The 19813-nt window shown below is 38.7% G+C and overlaps 1 protein-coding gene across 2 annotated transcripts in view; it reads left to right on the forward strand.

Moving 5' to 3' along the window:
- Window positions 1–19813, forward strand: part of MARCHF1 (membrane associated ring-CH-type finger 1) — an 843574-nt gene that overhangs the window by 331532 nt on the left and 492229 nt on the right. The window lies entirely within an intron of this gene.

Below are 19813 nucleotides of genomic sequence, written 5' to 3' on the forward strand. Positions count from 1 at the left end.
GCTGCAATAAACATTGTGGTACATGACTCTTTTTGAATTATGGCTTTCTCAGGGTATATGCCCAGTAGTGGGATTGCTAAGTCGTATGGTAGTTCTATTTTTACATTTTTAAGGAACCTCCATACTGTTCTCCATAGTGGCTGTATCAATTTACATTCCCACCAACAGTGCAAGAGGGTTCCCTTTTCTCCACACCCACTCCAGCATTTACTGTTTGTAGATTTTTTGATGATGTCCATTCTGATTGGTGTGACGTGATACCTTATTGTAGTTTTGATTTGCATTTCTCTAATGATTAGTGATGTTGAGCATTCTTTCATGTGTTTGTCGCCTGTCTATGTATCTTCTTTGGAGAAATTTCTATTTAGGTCTTCTGCCCATTTTTTTTTTTTTCGCGATATGCGGGCGTCTAACTGTTGTGGCCTCTCCCGTTGCAGAGCAGGTTCTGGACAGGTTCTGGACGCGCAGGCTCAGCAGCCATGGCTCACGGTCCTAGCTGCTAAGTGGCATGTGGGATCTTCCCGGACCGGGGCACGAACCCGTATCCCCTGCATTGGCAAGCGGACTCTCAACCACTGCACCACCAGGGAAGCCCTTCTGCCCATTTTTTGATTGGGCTGTTTGTTTTCTTGATATTGAGCTGCTTGTAAATTTTGGAGATTAATACTTTGCCTGTTGCTTCATTTGCAAATATATTCTCCCATTCTGATGCTTGTCTTTTTTCTGGTTTCCTTTGCTGTGCAAATGCTTTTAAGTTTCATTAGGTCCCATTTGTTTATTTGTGTTTTTATTTCCATTTCTCTAGGAGGTGGGTCAAAAAAGGATCTTGCTGTGATTTATGTAATAGAGTGTTCTGCCTATGTTTTCCTCTAAGAGTTTTATAGTGTTGGGCCTTAAATTTAGGTCTTTAATCCATTTTGAGTTTAATTTTGTGTATGGTGTTAGGAAGTGTTCTAATTTATTTGTTTCGCATGTAGCTGTGCAGTTTTCCCGGCACCACTTATTGAAAAGGCTGCCTTTTCTCCATTGTATATTCTTGCCTCCTTTATCAAAAATAAGGTGACCGTACATGCGTGGGTTTACATCTGGGATTTCTATCCTGTTCCATTGATCTATATTTCTGTTTTTGTGCCAGTACCATACTGTCTTGATTACTGTAGCTTTGTAGTATAGTCTGGAGTCAAAGACTCTGATTTCTCCAGCTCCATTTTTCTTTCTCAAGATTGCTTTAGCTATTCGGGGTCTTTTTTGTTTCCATACAAATTGTGAAATTTTTTGTTCTCTTGCTGTGAAAAATGCCATTGGTAGTTTGATAAGGATTGCATTGAATCTGTAGATTGAGTTAGGTAGTAGAGTCATTTTCACAATGTTGATTCTTCCAATCCAAGAACATGGTATATCTCTCCATCTATTTGTATCATCTTTAATTTCTTTCATCAGTGTCTTATAATTTTCTGCATACAGATCTTTTGTCTCCTTAGGTAGATTTATTCCTAGGTATTTTATCCTTTTTGTTGCAGTGGTAAATGGGAGTGTTTCCTTAATTTCTCTTTCAGATTTTTCACCACTAGTGTATACGAATGCAAGAGATTTCTGTTCATTAGTTTTGTATCCTGCTACTTTACTAAATTCATTGATTAGCTTTACTAGCTTTCTGGTAGCGTCTTTAAGATTCTCTATGTATAGTATCATGTCATCTGCAAACAGTGACAGCTTTACTTCTTCTTTTCTGATTTGGGTTACTTTTATTTCTTTTTGTTCTCTGATTGCTGTGGCTAAAACTTCCAAAGCTATGTTGAATAATAGTGGTGAGAGTGGGCAACCTTGTCTTGTTCCTGATCTTAGTGGAAATGGTTTCAGTTTTTCACCATTGAGAACGATGTTGGCTGTGGGTTTGTTATATATGGCCTTTATTACGTTGAGTTAACTTCCCTCTATGCCTACTTGCTGGAGGGTTTTTATCATAAATGGGTGTTGAATTTGTCAAAAGCTTTTTCTGCATCTATTGAGGTTATCATATGGTTTTTATCCTTCAGTTTGTCAATTTGGTGTATCATGTTGAATGATTTGCCTATATTGAAGAATTCTTGCATTCATGGGATAAACCCCACTTGATCATGGTGTATGATCCCTTTCATGTGCTGTTGAATTCTGTTTGCTTTTATTTTGATAAGGGTTTTTGCATCTATATTCATCAGTGATATTGGCCTGTAGTTTTCTTTCTTTGTGACATCCTTGTCTGGTTTTGGTATCAGGGTGATGGTGGCCACATAGAATGAGTTGGGGTGTGTTCCTCCCTCTGCTATATGTTGGAAGAGTTTGAGAAAGATAGGTGTTAGCTCTTCTCTAAATTTTTGATAGAATTTGCCTGTGAAGCCATCTGGTCCTGGGCTTTTGTTTTCGGAAGATTTTTAATCACAGTTTCAATTTCAGTGCTTGTGATTGGTCTGTTCATATTTTCTATTTCTTCCTGGTTCAGTTTCGGAAGGTTGTGCTTTTTTAACAATTTGTCCATTTCTTCCAGGTTGTCCATTTTATTGGCATATAGTTGCTTGTAGTAATCTCTCATGATCCTTTGTATTTCTGCAGTGTCAGTTGTTACTTCTCCTTTTTCATTTCTATTTCTGTCGATTTGAGTCTTCTCCCTTTTTTTCTTGATGAGTCTGGCTCATCAATTTTGTTTATCTTCTCAGAGAACCAGCTTTTAGTTTTATTTATCTTTGCCATTGTTTCCTTCATTTCTTTTTCATATTTTTCTGATCTGATCTTTATGATTTCTTCCCTCTGCTAACTTCAGGGTTTTTTGGTTCTTCTTTCTCTAATTGCTTTAGGTGTAATTTTAGGTTGTTTATTTGAGATGTTTCTTGTTTCTTGAGGTAGGATTGTATTGCTATAAACTTCCCTCTTAGAACTGCTTTTGCTGCATCCCATAGGTTTTGGGTGGTCATGTTTTCATTGTCATTTGTTTCTAGGTATTTTTTGTATCCCTCTTTGATTTCTTCAGTGATCTCTTTGTTATTAAGTAGTGTATTGCTTAGCCTCCATGTATTTGTATTTTTTACAGATTTTTTTTTTTTACTGTAATTGATATATAGTCTCATGGAGTTTTGGTCAGAAAAGATACATGATACGATTTCAATTTTCTTAAATTTACCAAGGCTTGATTTGTGACCCAAGGTATGATCTATCCTGGAGAGTGTTCCATGAGCACTTGAGAAGAAAGTGTATTCTGTTGTTTTCGGATGGCATGTCCTATAAGTATCAATTAAGTCCATCTTGTTTAATGTATCATTTAAAGCTTGTGTTTCCTTATTTATTTTCACTTTGGATGATCTGTCCATTGGTTAAAGTGGGTTGTTGAAGTCCCGTACTATGATTGTGTTACTGTTGATTTCCCCTTTTATGGCTGATAGCATTTGCCTTATGTATTGAGGTGCTCCTATGTTGGGTGCATAAATATTTACAATTGTTATATCTTCGTCTTGGATTGATCCATTGATCATTATGTAGTGTCCTTCTTTGTCTTTTGTAATAGTGTTTATTTTAAAGTCTATTTTGTCTGATATGAGAATTGCTACTCCAGCTTTCTTTTGATTTCCATTTGCATGGAATATCTTTTTCCATCCCCTCACTTTCAGTCTGTATGTGTCTGTAGGTCTGAAGTGGATCTCTTGTAGACAGCATATGTATGGGTCTTGTTGTATCCATTCAGCCAGTCTGTGTCTTTTGGTGGGAGCATTTAATCCATTTACATTTAAGGTAATTATTGATATGTATGTTCCTTTTACCATTTTCTTAATTGTTTGGCATTTGTTTTTGTAGGTCTTTTCCTTCTCTTGTGTTTCCTGCCTAGAGAAGTTCCTTTAGCATTTGTTGTGTAGCTGATTTGGTGGTGCTGAATGTCTTAGCTTTTGATTGCCTGTAAAGTTTTTAATTTCTCCATCAAATCTGAATGAGATCCTTGCTGGGTAGAGTAATCTTTGTTGTAGGTTCTCCCCTTTCATCACTTTAAATATGTCCTGCCACTCCCTTTTGGCTTGCAGAGTTTCTGCTGGAAGATCAGCTGTTAATCTTATGGGGATTCCCTTGTATGTTATTTGTTGTTTTTCTCTTCCTGCTTTTAATAGTTTTTCTTTGTATTTTATTTTTGATAGTTTGATTGATATGAGTCTTGGCCTGTTTCTCCTTGGATTTATCCTGTATGGGACTCTCTGTGCTTCCTGGACTTTATTAACTATTTCCTTTCCCATATTAGGGAAGTTTTCAACTATAATCACTTCAAATATTTTCTCAGTCCCTTTCTTTTTCTTCTTCTTCTTATGGGACCCCTATAATTGGAATGTTGTTGCATTTAGTGCTGTCCCAGAGGTCTCTGAGACTGTCCTCAATTCTTTTCATTATTTTTTCTTTATTCTGGTCTGCAGTAGTTATTTCCAGTATTTTATCTTCCAGGTCACTTATCCATTCTTCTGCGTCAGTTACTCTGCTATTGAATCCTTCTATAGAATTTTAAGTTTCATGTATTGTGTTGTTCATAATTGTTTCTCTGCTCTTTAGTTCTTGTATGTCCTCGTTAAACGTTTCTTGTATTTTCTGCATTCTATTTCCAAGATTTTGGATCATCTTTACTATCATTACTCTGAATGATTTTTCAGGTAGACTGCCTATTTCCTTTCATTTGTTTGGTCTGGTGGCTTGTTTCCTTGCTCCTTCATCTGCTGTGTGTTTCTCTGTCTTCTCATTTTGCTCTACTTACTGTGTTTATGGTCTGTTTTTTGCAGCCTGCAGTTTCGAGTTTCCCATTGTTTTTTGTGTCTGCTCCCAGTGGGTAAGGTTGGTCCAGTGCGTTGTGTAGGTTTCCTGGTGGAGGGTACTGGTGTCTGTGTCTTGGTGGTGGAGGTTGGATATTGTCTTTCTGGTGGGCAGGACCACATCCAGTGGTGTGTTTTAGGTTGCCTGTGACCTTATTATGATTTTAGGGAGCCTCTCTGCCAATGGGTGAGGTTGTGTTCCTTTCTTGCTAGTTGTTTGGCATAGGGTGGCCAGCACTGTAGCTTGCTGTTTGTTGAGTGGAGCTGGGTCTTAGTGTTGAGACGGAGCTCTCTGGGAGAACTTTCACCATTTGATATTACATGGAGCCAGGAAGTCTCTGGTGGACCAATGTCCTGAACTTGGCTCTCCCACCTCAGAGGCACAGGCCTGACACCTGGCCGGAGCACCAAGACCCTGTCATCCACATGGCTCAGAAGAAAAGGGAGAAAAAAAGAAAGAAAGAAAGAATAAAATAAAATAAAATAGTTGTTAAAATAGAAAATAATTATTAAAAAAACTTACAAGTAACAAAAAAAGAAAGAAGAGAGCAACCAAACCTAAAAAACAAATCCACCAATGATAACAAGTGCTAAAAACTATACTAAAAAGAAAAAAAAAAAAAACAAAACGAAGAGACAAAACCCTAGGACAAATGGTAAAAGCAAAGGTATACAGAGAAATCACGCAAAGAAGTGTACACATACACACTCACAAAAAGGGAAATCGGAAAAATTTATATATATCGGTGCTCCTAGAGTCCACCTCCTCAATTTGGGATGATTCGTTGTCTATTCAGGTATTCCACAGATGCAGGTACATCAAGTTGATTGTGGGGATTTAATCCGCTGCTCCTGAGGCTGCTGGGAGAGATTTCCCTTTCTCTTCTTTGTTCGCACAGCTCCTGGGGTTCAGCTTTGGATTTGGACCTGCCTCTGCGTGTAGGTCGCCTGAGGGCGTCTGTTCTTTGCTAAGACAGGACGGGGTTAAAGGAGCCGCTGATTTGGGGGCTCTGGCTCACTCAGGCCGGGGGGCAGGGAGGGGTATGGATGCGGGGCGAGCCTGCGGCAGTGGAGGCTGCTGTGATGTTGCACCAGCCTGACGCGCACTGTGCGTTCTCCCGGGGAAGTTGTCCCTGGATCCCGGGACCCTGGCAGTGGCGGGCTGCACAGGCTCCCCAGAAGGGGGGTGTGGATAGTGACCTGTGCTCGCACACAGGCTTCTTGGTGGCAGCAGCAGCAGCCTTCGCGTCTCATGCCCGTCTCTGGGGTCCGCGCTGTTAGCCGCGGCTCACGTCCGTCTCTGGAGCTCCTTTAAGCAGCGCTCTTAATCCCCTCTCCTCGCGCACCAGAAAACAAAGAGGCAAGAAAAAGTCTCATCTGTTCGGCAGCTCCAGACCTTTTCCCGGACTCCCTCCCGACTAGCTGTGGCACACTAGCCCCCTTCAGTGTGTGTTCACGCCGCCAACCCCAGTTCTCTCTGTGTGATCCGACTGAAGCCCGAGCCTCAGCTCCAGCCCCTCCCGCCCCAGCGGGTGAGCAGACAAGCCTCTTTGGCTGGTGAGTGCCGGTTGGCACCGATCCTCTGTGCGGGAATCTGTCTGCTTTGCCCTCCACACTCCTGTGGCTGTGCTCTCCTCCGCGTCTCCGAAGCTTCCCCCTCTGCCACCCGCAGTCTCTGCCCACAGAGGGGCTTCCTAGTGTGTGGAAACCTTTACTGCTTCACGGCTCCCTCCCACTGGTGCAGGGCCCATCCCTATTATTTTGTCTCTGTTTTTTCTTTTTTCTTTTGCCCTACCCAGGTATGTGGGAAGTTTCTTGCCTTTTGGGAGGTCTGAGGTCTTCTGCCAGCGTTCAGTAGTTGTTCTGTAGGAGTTGTTCCACATGCAGATGTATTTCTGATGTATTTGTGGGGAGGAAGGTGATTTCCACGTCTCACTCCTCTGCCTTCTTGAAGGTCTGCCCCAACTAGTATGTTTTTAATCACTATTAATTTTTGTTTTTAAGTGAATAATAGAGAAAATATAGATTTTTTACTTATAGTTTTTATTTGTGAAAACTTTTATATATAGTCTAAAACAAAACAACTCAACTGATAGAGAAGAATTATGATTATTTTCTGTTTCCTTTAAATTTGAAAACACTGGTATATTCTTTTGAGAATAGTTATTTATAGTTAGTATCAAACTAAATTACCACATACAATAAAAACCCAGATGTTTACTCTGAAAGGGTCATGAAATGCTGCTTACTTATTATTACTTTTTAAATTTGAAGAATGATGTTTGGCTTTCTTTGTAGCTCAAAGATCAAGGTCAAAATAGATTCTTACATCATGTAACTGAATATCCTAACAGAATGAATTGGGGCATGTAGTCTGGCATAAACAGGATGTTGTGACTCTGCCTACATTACAGGTATTTATTTGCTTATTAACATACAGGAATAGAATTCTCTTTGCACTTCTTAAAAGTTCTTCCAAATGAAGAATACCTTGTTATAGAGTCAGGATAAATGTATAATTTGTCATCTAACTAGGATCCTACTGAGAGTTAAAGGAGTAGTAACTAGATATTATGGTGCGCCAACTGGAATGGACGTGGGCCATCCCAGAGAAATCAGAACATGTGGTTGTATTCTGCAAAGAAGACACATTGAAACCTTTCCCACATCTCCAACTGATCAGTCTTTTAAATGAACTCCCTTTTAGTCTTATATACATATACACGTTAGTAAAATTCTACTTAAGGACCTTCTCACATTCATGAGTACCATCTCAAACCTCTGGTGGAAAGTGACCTCCACAACTTTCATAGGGTAGATTAATTTTTTTTTTATTGGAGTATAGTTGCTTTACAGTGTTGTGTAAGTTTTGGCTGTACATCAAAGTGAATCAGCTATATGTATACATATATCCCCTCTTTTTTGTATTTCTTTCCCACTTAGATCACCAAAGAGTATTGAGTAGAGTTCCCTGTGCTATACAGCAGGGTCTCATTAGTTTGTGTTTTATACATAGTAGTGTATATGTGTCAATCGCAATCTCCTGGTTCATCCCACCTGCCCCTCCCCCCCACTTGGTATCCATAGGTTTGTGCTCTACATCTGTGTCTCTATTTCTGTTTCGCAAATAAGTTCATGTGTACCATTTTTCTAGATTCCACATATAGGCGATATTTGTTATATGTACAAATACAGTATTTGTTACTCTCTCTCTGACTTACTTCACTCGGTATGACAGTCTCTAGGTCCATCCACATCTCAGCAAATGGCACAGTTTTGTTCCTTTTTATGGCTGAGTAATATTCCATTGTATATAGGTACCACATCTTTATCCATTCCTCTGTTGATGGGCATTTAGGTTGTTTCCGTGTCTTGGCTCTTGTAAATAGAGCTGCTGTGAACCGTGGATTGCATGTGTCCTCTCGAATTACGGTTTTCTTTGGATATATGCCCAGGAGTGGGATTGCTGGGTCATATGGTAGTTCTGTTTTTAGTTTTTTAAGGAACCTCCATACTGTTCTCTATAGTGGTTGTACCAATTTACATTGCCACCAACAGTGTAGGAGGGTTCCCTTTTCTCCACATAGGGTACATTAATACTGAAGGCCTTTACATATCACTTAAGTATATATTTAGCATTAAATGCCATGACACTAAATTCTTTCAAAATATCTATTCTACATGTTTTGAGGCATTATTTGCTACAACTCAGTTTTTCTGACTATACTGATGTAGAGAGGGCAAAAGTACAGTATGAAATGATACGAATGGTATTTGGATTATAAGAGTTCAAAATAAAGCCTAGAAAAATTTAAGCATGGTGAAATAGGCTCTAACTTTTGTTGAATTTGAGAGAAATAAAAAGGGGCTAGGCTAATTATGAGGAGCTAGATGGTATAATGGTCACAGGTGGCAAAATCAAGTTACTTGATTACAATTTTACTGATCTTTTTTTTCCCCATTGGACTACTTCAATGGAAATATTCCAAAGTGAATTAAAATTGTAGGAAAAATGAATTCCATCCTAAAGCAGTGATTGAAGTTTTGAAGATGAGCCAGTTATTCCTATTTGGGAAAACATAGTGAATGAAAGAATTAATGAAAGACCAAGGTAGTGAAAGTGGGGAAAGTTGGAATTCAGAAGCAAAGTGCCCAAAAAGCATGACAATTTATGAAAGAAATTATTTTAAAAAAGTCGTTTATGAGCAAGTAGAAATAACAACGTTGTACGTGGGAACCAACAAGGTTCTGATGTGAATGACGTGATTAATTAGCCTTTTTTTGGTCTTTTGTTGCTGTTGTTCAACTCATAACTTGTTGGGCTGTTGTAGATGTAGAAAGATAATATATATCTTGTATATATAATCAAGATGTATAATAATCTCTTACGATGACTTAGCAAAACAAATGGATGAAAGAGAGCACAATGATAGGTTAGTTGGTTGAATTTGTAAGTGATCCAACAACCATTGTCAGACAATATTGATTAATAAATTGATGTAACTTAGAGGACCACCCTTTAGCGTCAGGTAACTTGTCTCTTCAACATTTTTGTTAGTGGTAGAATGGGGAGGAGATTGTTTATACGTATGGCAAATCAGAATGTGATGCATAGATGAAAAGGATAAAATACATGGTTTAGGAGAAGTGCAGAGAGGAGCATCTCCAGTAGTCATTCTAAACATCCATTTCATCTTTAGAAAATTACAGACTTTTAGAAAGTTCTTAAGATTATTGAAGGAAATTTATCTCCTTGAGACTTCTACTTAGTTTTTTTGGTTCTCTCCCTTGGAGGCTATAAAGAATGTTGGACTGTATTTTCTAAATGAAAGCCATTTAAATATTCGAAAGCTCTCGTGATTGTTCCCACTTTGTCCTGGTACACATCCTCATTCTTTTTTCATTATTAAATGATATGGTTCTGCATTTGTGTGCAATCATTCTTAATACCCATTGGTCACAAAATATTTTTGTACGCTTTGTCACATCTCATTCCAGGACTACAAATAAAATAAAAAATATTCTCTGATAAAATTAGAATAGTGTATGATTATCTCCCTTATTTGAACTTATGCTTTCTGTTCATATAACTTGAAATCGTATCAGAAAATTGTTCTCCAGTGAGGTCACTCTCTATTGAATTCTCCAATACATTTTAAAATATATGCTTATGCTAAACCATTGTTTAGATAGTAAGATTAAAGTGCAAGTCCTTAGTTAAATTCTTTTAATTTTACATTATACTTATGGATCTTGTATCAAAATATGGATATTTGGGGAATAAAAAAAGGACCATACTTGATTTAAAAATCCTTTATTGTGTTTATACAAAAAGTACACTATAAGCAGAATGTGACCCAGAAAAAAACCTAAAATTATTTGGTTTTGAAAATTGACTTATATACTAAATTATCTAATTTACTTTTTGACAGAATTTTCATTCCACACATGAGAAAACTGAGACACAAAGAGGATAAACAGCTTGACAATGTTTATATCAATAAGAAGTGGCAGACTGGATATGCAAGCAAAGGGGTTATTTACCTACCTCCCATGTTGAGTGTGTTGCAAAAATATTTTGTTTACTTAATTTTGCCCATCTTTATGAAAAATCACAGTCTAATTTTATTATCAAATTTTATTACGTGAAAACAAGTGTACAATTGTAAATCATCAGATAATGCAGATTTGTGAGTTTCGCATAGTGTGCCATTCAGAGTGGATTCCTTCGTTAGGAGCTACCAAAATGTACCCACCATGATGATTGTGGACATCTGCATTTATTTACATCAGGTTAATCTTGATTGGAAAACATAAAAATAGTACAACAGAGCTCACATGTTTAATTTCATTTTCATTGCTAAGGTTGATGGTGCACAAAAGCTGCAATGCCTCTTACATGACCAGGGTTTTTTGCCAGTAAATTCATATAATGCTGAGAAAGCCGAAGAACCATGTTTTTTTTAATCCATCCTGAAGATGTATAAATCATGTGGAATTTTTGACGAGGAGTATCAATTTGAAAAGGCGAGAACTTTATCAAAACTTGAATTTGCCTAAACACAAAAGCCTTGTCTTGAAGTATCCTACAGAACTGCCTGTCACGTTGCTAAGAGGAAGAATGTGTACGCAATTGAAAAGCTCTCAGTGAAGTCATATGCCCTGGAAATACCAGTGTGGTTTATGAGAAAGGAAGCCAAATCAATGCCTCTATAACAAGACATCATTTACTCCAGTCCTGATATTGCTTTAATATTTTGAAGCAGATGATGGAGGAATTGGTAGTTACTTTCCTTCAATATACAACTGGAAGGAACCCTGCAATGTTCTTAGTACAAGCAGCTCTTATGTATAAGCATAAAATATCTACAAAGAACTCCTTTTGTATGGGTCCCTTTTGCAAACTGTTAAGGACGTCAGTGTCTTCAGATGGTGAAGAATGTCTATGCCAAGCCAGACTTCAACTGGAAAGAAAATCTTGTTACTCTAAATAGACGGAGCACCTGCAGTTTTTGGCAACATATCTGAATTTACAATTTTAGGGAACAGAGAAGTTCCACAGGCATCATTGTGACTCACTGGTTTCTATATCCGTGAATATTTGCATCAAAGACTATGCCAACCCCTCCAAATCCATCTTTCCCGTTGTCCTGAAAGTTGTCACTTTCGTCAGAAACGGGTTTGAATAACCACATTTTCAAGAGGTGTTTTTTTTTAAATCAAGACATGGCATAAAATGTGAAGTTCCTTTTTACTATCATGGATGAACATGGGCTTTCAGTGGTTGTGTCTCCAAGAGACTGATTAGATTTTAGACATTTTAAGGGAAAATAATTGCCTTTTTTGTCAGCTAAGGTTAAGTTTGCCTACATAAAGGAAGTACAGATGTAGCCAATCCAGAGAGAGATGGCATTTCCATTAAGGATCTAGGCTTCTGTCTTTCCAGTTTATTATTCTCACCCATTGTTTCTATTCACACAGCTGTCTCGTTAGCCAAGATGGTTGTTTCATGTCTGAGTTTCAACCTCTAAGAAGGATGGAAGACAAATTGGCAGAAAAATTTCCTTCAGCTATAAGGCAACTTTCATGGAAGTCCCCCCAACATATATATGTTTAGGTGTCAGTGGCCAGAACTTAGTCACATGACCGTATCCAGATACAAGGGAGACAGGAAAATCTAATCTGAATTATATAAAATTATGTGTCTATAAAAATAGTTAGGTTGCTGTTACTAAGAACAAGTGGATGAAATGGGAGTTGGGTTAAGCAACTAGCAGTTTCTACCACATTGATTCAGAGCAATTTGCTGGATGCAATTCTTCTTAGCTTGACTTAATTAGTAGATATTCTTGTGTTGTTAATGAGGTAATACTTTTTTTCAAGGCACTGCAGTCTTTATTATAATTATTACAAAGAAAAAAGTATGATCAGGGCCAGCTACCTAATTTGTGGTGTCCACTGCAATATGAACATTTCGGGTGCCTTGTTCTAAAGCAGGAAAAAAAGCTTTTTGCTTTCTTCTGCAGTCTCTCTCTCTTTAAATGTCATTGTGTTTTTATTGGCTATTTAATGTCATGCTCCCCTGGCAAAAAGATACTCCTGAGGTGAGTACCAAATTCCACACGTGCTGGCAATCCACCCTACAACTCCATGCAGCCCTCTCAGAGTCCACACTCAAGCCCCAATGGGGGCACAGAGGCTGCAGTTGCTGAGTCAGTGTGGGAGAGCAAGGGAGGGGCTGAGACCCTGTCTGCCCCAGGGAGTTGAGGGGGCAGGCTGCAGGACCACAGGTAAGCAGAGGCCCCAGGACCCTGCTACTGCTCCAGTGTCCCGTTGTACCTTGCTAACAAAACATAGACTCAAAGATAAAATTATTAAGAATTTCAAGATGGTGACCACAGAGTACGAACCCCAAATGTCGTCATGGGATCCCTGTCTGAGCATGGAGCCCTGTGTACCTACACTGGTTACAAGCCCCCAAAGTCAGCACCAGTTATGAGTTCTTCTACCCAGTCAGTTACTCTAAACGAACAGGTTGGAAACTGATAACACCATTAATACGTATAGGTAGAATTTTCCAGTGGCAGACCCTGACATGAGTTCCTGTGAAAGTGGTTCACTAGAAAGTCTTCCCAGAGAAGCGTGGTAGGAGCCTGGAGAAGTGGGGTGGGAAGTACAGGCACCCAAGTGACAGTCTACAAGTTCTCAAGGGAAACTTGTCTCACATACTTGGGAGTGCTTCTGAGTCAGTGTAGGCCAGACCTGTTGAGTTGTCCTAACCGGACCACAGGAGAGCTAAGAAATGTCTGCCCACACCGGGCAGTCCCCAGTTCGGGGATACCCCCTAGGAAAATAAGTACTTTCTGTTCTCCCAGTGGCACTCAGCCAGGGTTGACTGGGGAGCCCTTCAGCAAAGAGATGGGAGATGCTGGTTGAGGGAGAGAAAGCAGAGGGACCCATACCCCTGTGGCCCCAGAAGTGGTGACAGGCACAGGGGATATGGCCCAGGCGCCAAGAGCATGTTCTGCAGTAACATCCCAAACTGGATGGCTGCTTTTCAGGCAATGGTTGGCCTTTTTTTTCTGCTGCAGGTATCTATAGCCAATTGATTTATAGCCACATTCTTTGAAGGTTACTTCTGCAAGGTGGATGTTTGCACCTTTCCTTGGTGACGAAAATGAGCAGCATCAATAATGCAGATGTGACTAAAGAAGAACAAGTTTTCTTGCACAAAAAAACTAACATTGAAATCTAACCTTCAGAGGCCTTCAGGAAATCAGGTTCTTCTTGTTACAAGCCCCATCTGGCACAGTTGATAATGGGGATATAAAATACGGAGGCTGGAGAGTGTTGCATGCATGTGTATATGTGCATTTTCCTATAGAGTAACTATAAATTCAATCCAGTTTCAAAGCAATAGTCCCCAGAGGACCATTACTCTGGGACTGTATTCTTTTCCCTAATCCATGCTACTTAACATGTGTTAAACCAAAACGAAAAAATGTTTAAGTGGACTAAAAGTTCAGTATAAATCTACATTTATTTATAACTCCTCTCCTTTTCAGTTTACTTATTTGCTCATCTAATAAATATTAATTTAGTACCTGGTGCCTGCGTTCTGGGAGAGGAGGGCTCAGGGGGGATGATACCCTTGACCCTCCACAATCCAAGGGGCTTCCCTTTCCCCAGTGTCTCATCACATGGTCTAGGGTTTTTGCCTTCACTGTAGTTTTCACTAACTTACTGTACCTTTTTCATTTGCTCACTTGTTTATTTTTTCATACCCCCCAATCACGTAAGCCCCAACAGATTTAACAGAGGCTTGACTTAAATAATATCCAGGGCTTCCCTGGTGGCGCAGTGGTTGAGAATCCGCCTGCCGATGCAGGGGACACGGGTTCATGCCCCAGTCCGGGAAGATCCCACATGCCGTATAGCGGCTGGGCCCATGAGCCATGGCCTCTGAGCCTGCGCGTCTGGAGCCTGTGCTCCGCAATGGGAGAGGCCACAACAGTGAGAAGCCCGTGTACCGCAAAAAAACCCCAAAAACAAAAACAAAAATAAATAAATAAATAATATCCAAAGTCACTTACAACTTTCATATCACCTGATGCTGTAAAGAATAATTTTCTAACGATTAGGGCCATCTCAAATCAAGGTGGCCTTCTTCATGACACAGTGAGTTGTTTATCGCTGCACTTTTTCAAAGATATTCTGACTGTTGACTTAAGATGCTGAAGAGACGATTCCTGCATTAGAATGAGGTTGTGTGAGATACCCTTAAATATTATTTTCATCTTCAAGAGTAGAAGCCCAAAAAAAAATTAGTAAAAGAAGAAGAAGAAATATAAAGTAAAACAAAGAAGGATGGCAAGGTACTTAAACTGTTTCTTATGGGCCGAAACAGGGCTGTTTCAGAAGATTAATGGAAGAAGCATGTGGAAAAGACAGTTAAGCACTACTTTAAATGCTTCCCAAGGGCTAGGCACAGTTAAGAAAACCATCTTTTTCAGAGGAAAAGTGTCCTGGGCCTTAAAACCTGAGATTTAAGTATTGCTAGTCAAACAGAAGTTTACTGTAGACAAACTAGAAAACCAGGAGATGGATTATGCTTGAACCTTTTTAATCACATGCAAATGTTGCCCTGCCAAGCATCACTGTCACCATGATGTGTGCCAGTCACTAACTGTGCCAGGGCTTTTACTATATTCAAACATGGCATCATGGAACGAGAAATATCATCAGACTCCTAATTTTCATTTCTTTTTGTTTTGGCTGTACCACGCAGCTTACAGGATCTTAGTTCCCTGACCAGGGCTTGAACCTGGGCTCCCTGCAGTGAAAGCATGGAGTCCTAACCACTGGACCGCGAGGGAATTCCCTCCTAAATTTCATTTCTCAAATCATATGTATGGGATTGTCCCATTGAAATGATATTATAGGTCAAAAATGCTCAAAAGTCAAGAATTTCATATGGTTTAATCTAAGTCCATGAGACATAGTCATTGATAACTTTGAAAGAAACATCAAAGGACACCCTGCCTTTTTTATGAATTCAAATAGACTTTCTTCAGACCGAATTTAGAAAAGTTTTTCACTGTACACTGTATGTTATAAATCCCAAATTTATTTCTAAATCAATATGCTTCCTCCCCCAATAATTTACTAAATATTTTGGAGAATTTAATAATTCTGTTATTTTTGACTATCAAATAAGATTTAATTACATTCTCTTTTGAAAGAACTCCAAAAGTGGAAAAGATGAAGAAACTGTAAGAGCCAAAAGCAAAGAGGCCACCTGAGTGTGAAAACCACTGTTGGGAAGGAGAGTTCTACAGTTGATTCCTTTCATGGTTCTACTCTAGGATAATTTTAAGTACCTCTAGTCCGATTCTACTAAGTAGTTTTTACCCCCATTGGTGACTACTGTGATTTCCCATCCTGCTGTCAGGAACTGGCATGAGATTTACCCGCTTGCAAGATAACAAGTTATCCTGCCACTTTCTAGATGCTGGCAGAAGACACAGGCCACTGGGTCAGAGACCAAAGGCTGCTATTCGCAGCACAGCAGGCAGAATGGGCTTCTGTAGCATCCGTGTTTTCTTCTCTCCGTTTCCTGGGAGTGATGAGAAGCAGCCCAGGTGGGTGCTGTGCACATAGTAGGTCTGTGTCACAGCCAAGGAACCCTGAACTTGGGAAACCTTTAATCTTACAAGGGGCTTCTAGCAAACCTATCCAGTCTTTGCCCAGGAGGAAGGCATTATCTTTATTATCCTGATTTGAGAGAGACACAGTCTTCAGCTTCCAAGGCTGTGTGCTTTGAAAATGTCCTTGAAGAGATAATACAGAACAAAAAAAAAAGCTGTCATAGATGTATAGAAACATGTCAGAGAATTGTCTTATAACATGGGTAACCAGGATTTTTTTTGTGTGGAAATAAAATAGCAAGCATTGTCATTTGACTTCAGCTATTTATCAGTAGGTCAGAGTCATATATATATATATATATATATATATATATATACACACATATATATATGTATATTTATATGCATATACGTGTACAGATACACGTATGTGTGTATATATATATCTTGATGAGGATGTTAATATCTGAAATCTCATTGTTGCCATATTCACTTTCCACGGATGCAAATGAAAAGTCTTACATTTTGAAAAGGCTACATTGTTAAAGTAGAAGTGTCCTCTAAAGTATTCAAAAATGCTCCATTGTTTTGAAGGAATCAGGCTAATTCTCTATAAATCTTGTATTATCTCTAAAGACCTCGGTAGCCCTAATGCATTGCCTTGTTTTCCCTGAACATTACTGAATGACATGGCAATTAAGTATCTGAACTGTGGAATCAGATAGACCTAAGATAAATGCTGGCTCCGCTGCTAACTAGTTGCATGTTCTTGGGAAAGTTACCTCTCCTCTGTAAGTAGTGGGTACCTCTTCTGGTAAGGGAGAATATAATATAACCTATTTCATCAAAATGTGAGACTTGGTAGAGGGTCTGGCCCAATGTCAACATGCAAAAAGTGACCCATTAGATTAAGAATACAAATTTAGGATATATAGAAAAGCATGAATAAGAACTTAAAATTTTTCCCCACTAGGAAAAAGCTCTATTAACATTCTGGTTTATCTGCTACATGAACACCTGCTACATGAATACAGACACACAAACACATATGGACCATATCACACCTACTGTGTTCTAAACTACTGTTCCTTCTTAAAAGTATGTCAGGTACATTTAGCCAACTCAAGTTGGCTAAAAATTTTATAAAAGACATGCTTATCTTTGTGACCTAGAGGTGTGGGATAAGGAGGGTGGGAGGGAGATGCAAGAGGGAGGCGATATGGGGATATGTGTATAGATATAGCTGATTCACTTTGTTATAAAGCAGAAACTAGGATACCATTGTAAAGCAATTATACTCCAATAAAGATATTAAAAAAATTTTTTTAAAGACATGCTTATCAGTGGCTACACATTATGATATCACAAAGATGTATTATAATCCAATTAACAACATTTAGTCCATTTCCACACATAAATGTATATATACTTTTATGTATACGTGTGAGATGCATCATTATATACACGATAGAATCTGAGGAATGGAATTAAAGGATTAAAGGGAGTGAGTATATTAAGATCTTTGGAAACATGGTAGCAAATTGATCTCCAGCATGGAGCAAAAGTGTGATATAATCTCTGATTTTAAAAGAATTACTCTGGTTGCCACACAAATAGAAGGGCAAGGGAGGAAGCAGGGATGTGAGTTAGAATAGTACTTATCAAATTTTAATTTGCCTCTGACCACATGGTGTATCGTTAAAATGCAGAGTCTCCTTCAGTTGTCCAGTGGGCCTGTGACCCTGCATGTCCAGCCATCTTCCAGGTGATGCTGATGCTGCCTGCTGGTCCGTGGACCATGTTTTGAGCAGCAAGAAGTTAGGCGAGTAATATTCCATTGTATATATGTGCCACATCTTCTTTATCCATTCATCTGTCGATGGACACTTAGGTTGCTTCCATGTCCTGGCTATTGTAAATAGAGCTGCAGTGAACATTTTGGTATATTACTCAGCCATAAAAAGAAGCGAAATTGAGTTATTTGTAGTGAAGTGGATGGACCTAGAGTCTGTCATACAGAGTGAAGTAAGTCAGAAAGAGAAAAACAAATACCGTATGCTAACACATATATATGGAATCTAAGAAAAAAAAATGTCATGAAGAACCTAGGGGTAAGACGGGAATAAAGACACAGACCTACTAGAGCATGGACTTGAGGATACGGGGAGGGGGAAGGGTAAGCTGGGACAAAGTGAGAGAGTGGCATGGACATATATACACTACCAAATGTAAAACAGATAGCTAGTGGGAAACAGCCGCATAGCACAGGGAGATCAGCTCCGTGCTTTGTGACCACCTAGAGGGGTGGGAGGGAGGGAGACGCAAGAGGGAAGAGATGGGAACATATGTATATGTATAACTGATTCACTTTGTTATAAAGCAGAAACTAACACACCATTGTAAAGCAATTATACTCCAATAAAGGTGTTTAAAAAAAGAAGTTAGGTGACAATTTCAGTAATTGAGATGAGCGATCATGGTGTCTTAGATCAGAGCGCAGCAGTGAAAGTGCGAATGTTTGATGTATTTTGAAGGTAGAGTTCACAAGACTAAGAGAAGACTGAATGATATCCTCAAGTCCTTGATCAGAGCTACTGGGGGGATGGAAGTGATGTTAATGGAGATGTGGAACACAGTTGGAGCAAGAGTTGGAGGGGAGCTAAAGTCAGAGTTTTAGTTTTCAACATATCCAATTTGAGGTGCCTAACAGGTATCCAGGTGGAAATATTAAGTAGCATTTGAAAATGTACATGCAGAATTCAGGGAAGAGGTCTAGATAGATACTTGCATCAGAGACTGTATCATGCTATAAATATGTGCCTCTCTTAAAAGATGCAATGAAACAGTGGCAATAAAGATATAACTTCATTAGGCTTCTCAGATGTATATGTGTGTGTACGCAGGTGTGCAGTATATATGACAAGAATGAGATGGTATAATTTCCTTTCCGGGAGCTAAACTGCTATGTTTTAATTCATCAGTTTGTAAGGAAAAACAAGTGAGGTAATTATTTTGCGATATTTTCTGTTAATTTCATTTAGAAAAAGGGATGAACAGATGTGGCCAAGGATATGTTCTCAATGTATCATACAGAAATGAGTGTGGTATACCACAGTGGTTAAGACTTTATGTTTTGTGTCAGAAGTCATGGGTTTAGTAACAGCTCTAATCCTTAATATCTGAGGAAATTTAGTCAAGTTAATTAACCTCTCTGATCCCTGGTATCAACATTTGTGAAAAATGGATTAAAATATGTGTTCCCCAAGATTGTTGAGAAGAATAAACCAGAAAGTGTTTTTAACCTAATAACTAACATTAGGTTCTTACCATCTGTTAATTCATATTCAGTAAATATTCTCTTTTAATAATTAGCATATTTTTTCATTAGATTAGAAATTTTTGTGTAAGGCAATTACATAGAGTTGATTTTTTTCTGTGCTTTCCCCCCCTATAGGTAGGTAAACAATAAGTAAAGCTGTGTAAAATCTTTTATGAAGTCAGCTAAAAGATGATAAGATTTAACATATTTAAGGCAAAAAAGATGAAAAAAACCCTGAAAATCAATTCTGGAAGGAATTTTCAATAGCTTTTTGTATTGATTGGACTATTGCAGTGGGAAAAATAACTAAGACAGAAGTTCTCAGGAAATTGCTAAACTAGATAAATTGAGATCTGCACATTTTTAAAAGGTCAAAGGCAAAACCTCTAAGGAAAATGCTTTCAATGTCATGATTGGGTAGGCATGAGACCAGAAGACTGAAGTGAAAAAGGAAGAGGAACTTTGAAGGTCCATAGATGTAGTATAATATCTATGTCCAGAGAAAACTAGAGTCATAGTGAAATCTTCAGAAGTAC

This window comes from Pseudorca crassidens, chromosome 4 (assembly GCF_039906515.1).
Source record: "Pseudorca crassidens isolate mPseCra1 chromosome 4, mPseCra1.hap1, whole genome shotgun sequence".
Taxonomy (NCBI): Eukaryota; Metazoa; Chordata; class Mammalia; order Artiodactyla; family Delphinidae; genus Pseudorca; species Pseudorca crassidens.